Here is an 8,133-nt window from a genome sequence, read left to right on the forward strand (position 1 = left end):
TTGTTCAATTCCTCAGTTGGACCTGAGCTGCAGTCATTGGAATGTGTTGTATCTGCACACAGATATTTTCAATACTGGGTGGTACCTGACCAGCAGGCAAAGGCAAATGTGACATTGGCATGACTCTCTGACGGAATGTGCAGGTAATAGTAAAGACCATGTTGGAATCTACCTGCTGCCAACAAAGGGATATCTTTATGACGCCCAAAAATAACTCTTAGGGGCCTGTGCTCCTTCAACAACGTGAAGTGACGATCATGTAGGTATTGGTGAAACTTTCTCACAGCAAAAATAATATTTCTTCTCCAATTGAGTGTAAGTTGATTCAGCACTTCTGCAGAAGGTATTGTTTTTTCTTCCCCTGAAGGTAGTGTGTGTGACCCCACCACTCCAACTCCATACAGTGAAGCATCACAAGCAAATTGGAACAGTAACTTCAGGTTGAAATGTACCAACAGTTCTGACTTCTTTAGTGCTGGTTTAGCTGAGTGATATGATTTTTTGCTTAATGGTGTCCATTATCATGCTAGTATTAAGCACAACAAAGTATGTAATGATTTTAAGTAGAGTTGCCAGATTCAGGTCAAAATTCCCATATTTAATTAACCTTAGGAAGTATTTTAAATGTATTATATTCATTGGTCGTTGAGCCTCCATTATAACCTCCATCTCCGTAGGTGCCTTGTGTAAATCACATGGCCTAAATATTGGACTGATGTTGGAAAGAAATCATATTTGTCTATTCTCACATGAAGACCGTGCATTTGAAGACTTTGCAATGTGGCTTCTAAGTTACATAGGTGATCCTGTTCATTGGTATTGTTCATAGTATATTCATATAGGTCTGGACCAGAACCCAAATATTTGCAAAGTTTGGTAAAACTGTAAGGAAATGTTACTGCACTGCATGAGTGATAACACTGACCAGCAGACAGATTTTATATTAAAAACAAACTTTCAATTTGAACATAGAATTAAGCACAATAGCAACAATTGGCTTTACAGTTAACAGGTACAGCATCTTAGCTTGCTTCCTGAAACCTGCCTCTACATTCCAATTAAGTAACCCACATATTTCAAATACCACTTGTGACTAATACAGGATTTTAGATATATCGGATTATAAACATTGGCCATTCATGAGTTAAAAGTCTGAGTTAGTGTGTTTGACTGCAGTAGTCATGTTTTTAAAATCTTGTTTTGCAAGATCGGAAAGCCTTTAGGAGCCAGAGGTGAAATTTAACATCATGAAAGCCTGGGCTATTGCACTATTGTTTGACTAGGGTGAGTCTCTCGGGAGTCAATTTGGGGAGATGATGTCATTGCTGGGTGGAGCTAAGGAAATCAGACCTATTATTGAGAGAGCTTTTAAGTTTAGTTCTGATCAAGCTAACACTTGAGCCCACAAGTAAGATATTTTGCTCTCACAGTATGCTAGTTAAAAAAAGATGAATAGTATTTCGAGCAGTGCAGACTTGTCAGATGAAAGCAGTCGAGATCTGTCAGAGGACAAGGGGAAAGCTGAAACAAACCAGTTGAAACAGCTTTTTTAAGCCAGAGTCTGCAGGGGACTGTTCCAACAGGAGCCAAATCTGTTCTGAAAAGCAAGTATTACTCTGTGCCGTTGGGATATAGGATGGATTGAGAGTTGTATGGGTTTTTTTTTTTGTTGTTTAATTGGGAATAAAGAGAGTAATTAAGTATTTACTGTATTTAGTGTTGTTTAAGGGGTAATTGTAAGCTATTTTTAAGATGTGAGGTTAAAGATTTTAATACTGTGGTAATAATAAACTTTTTTAAAAATCCAAAATCCTTGTTTTTTCATACAATCACTCCTGGAGCGAAGTATTCTTTCCGCACAATCGTACAAAATTAATTAAAATACTGGCCACTTAGCTGTAGTGACATGTACGACCGACTGACAGAAAGGGCCGACACCGTACTGGATGCGACAAGAAAGAAATGGGAGGAGGACCTGGGGATTGAGATAGGGTGGGGACTCTGGAGCGAAGCACTGCATAGGGTCAACTCCACCTCCACATGCGTAAGGCTCAGCCTGACGCAGCTAGAAGTGGTACATAGAGCCCACCTAACAAGAACCCGTATGAGTAGGTTCTTCCCGGAGGTGGAGGATAGTTGTGAACGGTGCAAAGTAGGCCCGGCCAACCACGCCCACATGTTCTGGTCTTGCCCCAGACTGGTGGAGTACTGGACAGCTTTCTTCGAGGCAATGTCCAAGGTGGTGGGAGTGAGGGTGGAGTCATGCCCGAAAGTGGCTGTCTTTGGGGTCTCGGACCAGCCAGATCTATTCCTGGGGAGGAGAGCGGACGCCCTTACCTTTGCCTCCCTGATCGGCTGCCATAGAATCCTGTTTGGCTGGCGGTCAGCAGCACCACTCAGAGCTGCAGACTGGCTGTCCGACCTCTCGGAATCTCTCCAAATGGAGAAAATCAAATTCTCCATCCGAGGGTCGGACGACGGCTTCCACAGAACGTGGGAGCCATTCACACGACTGTTCCAGGACCTGTTTGTGGCCAACGAACAAGAGGAAGAATAGCCAGGTAGCCAAGAATCAGGGGAAGGTAGCCAAGGCATGAAAGGGAGAGAGGGATTGGGAGGGAGGGAGGGGGGTGGGGGGGTGGCTAAACCTGAAGAAAGAAAGGCGAACCACAGGGGGAAGGGGGGAGACAGCTGAACTTTAGGAGGGAGGGGCGAACCGTGGAGGGAGGGGGGACAGGAGAGGAGAACCAGCGGGATGGGGCGGGGGGGGCAGGGAAACGGGAGCCGGAAGGAAGGAACGGGGTGCCAAAACATGCATGACATCTCCAGGAGCGGGGAACGAGGAGGTTGGGGATGGAGGACGGGAGGAGCACCGGAGGCGAGCGGGGGGCGGCGGCGAGAACCGTCCGGGAGAGGCGGGCGACAACGGCACGCGACCTGGCCAGGTGTCACACACTGTGGTTATCTCCCCGGCACCCAAATGTATATTTTCCCCCCCCAGTCCCTGCCCCCCCGCAAACAGTCGCGTACTTACATGGTGTAAATAATTCGGCCAGATGCACAGAGCTGCCGCTGTCGAGCTGGTGCACAGTACCCCACCAGTTAGTCTATTTCATATTTTATTGTATTCTATGTTGGGGTGTGCCCTTCTCTTCTAAATATGTGTATATATATAGATATATGTTTCTTATTCTGTGTACATAACGGTAATTATACCTTGTTCAAAAACCCAATAAAAACATTTATAAAAAAATAAATAAATACTGGCCACTTAGGGTCTGGTCTTGGATCATAATACTTATAAAGTTAACAACTAGGTTTTGATTACTTATTTTGGTGGAATCCTTGGGGAGAGAAACCTGCCTTTTGATCAGCTGCAAGTCCTGTAGGCAACTACTTTGTCCAGACAGACCTGATCCCTCCCATTAGCTACACCAGTTGCACTCAAAGCACACGGCCTTCTTTTAACCCTTGTCACAAGATGTGCCTTGATTTGTTTAGCCTGGCTCAAATTGTTACAACATTATAGCAGTGGCACAATGGTTAGTATTGCTGCCTCACAGCTCCAGGGACCCAGGTTCAATTTGGCCTCAGGTGACTGTGGATTTGCACCTTCTCCCCGTGACTACGTGGGTTTCCTCCCACAGTCCAAAGATGTGTACTGCTCTAGCCTTGAGACTCTTAGGCTGGCTATTTTGCTTGATTTCTAAAGACACTTCGTACTCCTTTAATAGAACCTTGTGTGTCCTCAAATACACTGCTGTATTTTTCTAGGATGGTTTGCATAATTTTATCTTTTCCAGCCAAGAGCGGCAAAGAGAGCTGGAAAACGTCCCCGGACAATATGTTGTGGCGGTTTCGCAGTTTGCCCACTTAACTCTATTTTGACTATGATGCATCCCCTTAGAGCCACTATTTCCTCAGTGTAGGTCCTCAAGATGATATCTGCTAGCTTTAATTTTTATTCATAGATGGCCTCAGGAATTAAGGAGACGGCAGCCTCCATATCCACCTACGTTTTTACTGGTTGTCCATTCGGCTTTGGGACTATCGGAACCGAAGTGATTCACCTTGAACTGAAAGTACATTTCACTTCAATTTCTCATCAGAATTATGTGCTGTGGCATTTTTTCTTCCACATTCTTAGTTGAATTTGTTTTGTTTCAAGGAACAACAGAACATTCTTTAAAGGAGAATATTCTTCTCTGGAGAAACTGGTTGACTCCAACAAGCTCTTGCTGTGTGCCAGGTACTGGCACAATTTTTACATTGGCTATTCCAGCCTCAGTATACAGCCTGTGAATGGCTGGCCTTTTTTTTCTGCACAGCAATGACACATCTGTTGCTGGCTAGACATTTTTTGGGCGGTAGCCTGTTTATGGATCCATGGGCCTGCTCCGAGCTGAGAAGCCTCCTTAGCAGCAAGCTTCATTGAAACGGTTATATCTAATGCTGTTTTCAGACTTAGATTTTGTTCTGTTAATAGCCTTCTCTGAATGTCCTTAATTTTCAACCTACAAACCATGTGGTCACTAATTGTATCATCTAGTGAGTAACCAAATTCGCAATACTTGGGGCGCTTTAGGGTCACAACAAATTGTGCTATATTTTCCCCTTCTCACTGATTCCTTCGGTGAAATTGAAACCTCTCTGTGATAATTAATGGTTTTGGTGGTCTTCTAATATTTTACTCAATTCATGATAAATGTTGCCACCACGTTTCTCCGGTTTCACCAGACTTTGGAGTAAATTAAAAGTTTTACTGCCAATGAAACTAAGAAAAGGGGCCATAATATTACAATCACTGACCAGTGGCTAAGATACTGGTCAGAAACCCCAATTTTTTTTAGTTTTGTAAGACTGAGAGGAAAGGATACCTTGCTCCTGGAGTGATTTCATGCAAAATGGGGATATGGAATATTAAAACAAACTTTATTACTAACACAGTATTAAAATATTTTTAACATCATACAAGAAAATAACATACAATTACTTGTGAAACCAGGGTTTACCAAAGTCAGGGTTGCAACCCGTGGGATGGCTCGTAGGTGGGTAGGGGGAGGGTTGCAGATAGATTGATCCCGCCATTCCCATGGTGATCCCGATCAGGGGAGAAGTGCCCAATGGCTGCTACCAACTTTTACATCAATAATTGCGGACTCTGTCGCCTTTTAAATGGAGATACATGATTAGGCGGTGTGGAGTCTTCAAGCCAGAAGCAGTAGCAGAGAGCAGGTCACACACCCTGCACATAGAATTGACATGTCGCACCATCCAGATATGCACTTTTGGCGCCAAAGCAGAGAGCAGAGTTGTTTTGATTTTGCAGCTGCTGGCAAGCAACGTAAGTGAACTGTGAAGATCAATATGGTTTTCTTAAAAGTAAGGGACAACCATAGATTCAAATAGGCAATTTACCTACAGGATCTCACAACAGGATCTGTCTGAGAGGGCTGCTCAGGAGAATCCAGGGCGGTAGTAGTGTTAGACCTCCAGGGCCTCTAGTTAACGGCCCTGAAAAAATAAATTGAACTAACGAAGAAGTATAAAGATGATCTCTTGAGGTATGATTTTCTCAATTATGACAATGCAAATAAGGAGGCAAAGTCCATGTGTGTTATTTGCAGGGAAGTACTGGCAAATGAGAGAAGATTCTGAATTTGAAAGAGAAGTGATGCGTGAAAAACTCCTTTGCAGGTTGAGACCACAGAGGCAATTATTTTTTTAGAGCTGACTCAAGATTAAAAAATTATGCTGTTACAGATTAGTGTAATACCACATTAAATTTATTTTAAAAAAATTTAGAGTGTCCAATTCATTTTTTCCAATTAAGGGGCAATTTAGCATGGCTAATCCACCTAGCCTGTATATTTTTGGGTTGTGGGGTTGAAACCCACACAGACACGGGGAGAATGTGCAAACTCCACACGGACAATGAACGAGAGCCGGGATCGAACCTGGGACCTCGGCGCCGTGAGGCAGCAGGGCTATTACACTGCGGCACCGTGCTGTCCCATACCACATTAAAATGCGGCAAAACCCCACAAAGCTATCAGCATTCTGGTATAGTATCTCGCAGGAGTATCCAGTGCTGAGTAAAACATGTATTTTGTTGCTATTGCCCTTCACGCCAACCTACATATGTGAGGTTGGATTTTCTATTTTCATGAGGCTAACACAACAGAACAGGCTGAATTCTGCACCTGGTATGTGTCCTCTACTCTATCGTACACACCCTGTCTGCATCAACGGGTCCAAGGTGGAGATTGTTGACAGCTTCAAATTCCTAGGTGTGAACATCACCAACAATCTATCCTGGTCCACCCAGCGTCGACGCTATGACCAAGAAAGCACAATATTTCCTCAACAAACTAAGGGAATTCGGCATATCCAAATTGACTCTTACAAATTTTTGTAGATGCACGATAGAAAGCATCCTATCTAGCTGCATCACAGCTTGGGTATGGCAACTGCTCAGCCCAAGACAGTAAGAAATTACAAAGAGTGGTGAACATCCCAGTTCATCATGTGAACCGGCCTCCTATCCATTAACTCTCTATACCTCATACTGTCTTGGGAAAGCGGGTAGCATAATCAAAGACCCTCCCACCTAGGTTATTCACTCTTCCAACTTCTTCCATAGGACAGGAGATACAAAAGTCTGAGAACACACAGATAGATTCAAAAACAGCTTTTTCTCCTGAATGACTCTCTTATAGACTGATCTGATCTTGTCGTAATCAATATTTTCCCCGCTTCTGGACTGTGATAGAAAGATTCAACAAGGTTCATTAGGTAAGCAAAACTAAGCTTTATTTACGAACTACAACTGCTAGCAGTATGGCTGAGACTTGGAGTCGGAAGGCAGTCAATTACAAACTGCTGGTTCCTTTCCAAGTCTGCCCATTAGAGAAAATAGGTAGACATTTATACATTATAAAATCAAGATAACGTGAATACAGCTTGGTCAGGAATTTGATCAAAAGTAAAACATAAGTAATAATCATTAAACTGGCTTAACCTTGCTGACCTTTAGAGGACTCGGGGTCTCATATCATTATCTTGTCTTTTGGTTGCATGTTTAAGAAACGGAGCAGATTTGTTTAAGTATCGAAAATAAACTATTTCTAGCTTATTTTGTGTATTTAGACGGCACTGGGTTATGACGACTGAGTTTTTATTCTAGTTTAGAGTCAGCAAGTTTTCGGGTCAAGCTGACCTTGGCTGCTTGTATTTGTGCCTTAGGTTATGCGAAGTCAGTTTAAATTTTATTGTACCAAGAAATTTGACTAGTTTTCCCATCATGCCATTATTTGCTTTGCACAATACCACAATCTCTTCACACATCTTCTTTACTGAGTAGTACTGCACTCTGTATGCTTCACACAATGCCTGTGTCTGTGTATTTACATTGTGAGTTTGTCCATGTCCAATGTTTTTTTTCACGTATGGAATGATCTATCAGGACTGTACACAGAACAATACTTTTCACTGTAACTCGGTACACGTGACAATAAAACAAATCCAATCCAACCCATTGCCCTCTGCTCCTTTGAATCAGATTCAAGTGAGATTGTGAGAACAAAGGAGGCTCCCCTTTTTGCATTAAAAGGCAAACGAATATTGCGTGTGTCGCAAAGATTGGTTGGACTGGGTCCCGAAGATTGGCCGGTTCCCAAAAGTGGGTCCCGGAGTTTGAAAAACAGTCTTAAACAATGCTAAAAATAGTGACACAGTAACCCTTAACTGCTATCTCCATTTCCACTTAAACAAATCCATCTCATGCCAACATCCACTTCTAAATACAGTTAGTAGACCCAGCCATACTTGCTGAAGATATGTTCCTTCAGACTGTTTTAAGTGATAGACCTGAAACCAGTACAAACAAGGCAGAGATAGATAAATTCTTGATGTCGCGAGGAATTAAGGGCTACGGGGAGAATGCTGGTAGGTGGAGTTGAAATGCCCATCAGCCATGATTGAATGGCGGAGTGGACTCGATGGGCCGAATGGCCTTACTTCCACTCCTATGTCTTATGGTCTTATGGTCTAATATAGGATCGCTAGCTGAAGTCTTCAGAAACTATCTTCATCATTTGACTTGCAGGAACCAACTGAACAGTCTTTGCTTCT

The sequence above is a fragment of the Scyliorhinus canicula genome, chromosome 1, assembly GCF_902713615.1.
Source record: "Scyliorhinus canicula chromosome 1, sScyCan1.1, whole genome shotgun sequence".
NCBI lineage: Eukaryota > Metazoa > Chordata > Chondrichthyes > Carcharhiniformes > Scyliorhinidae > Scyliorhinus > Scyliorhinus canicula.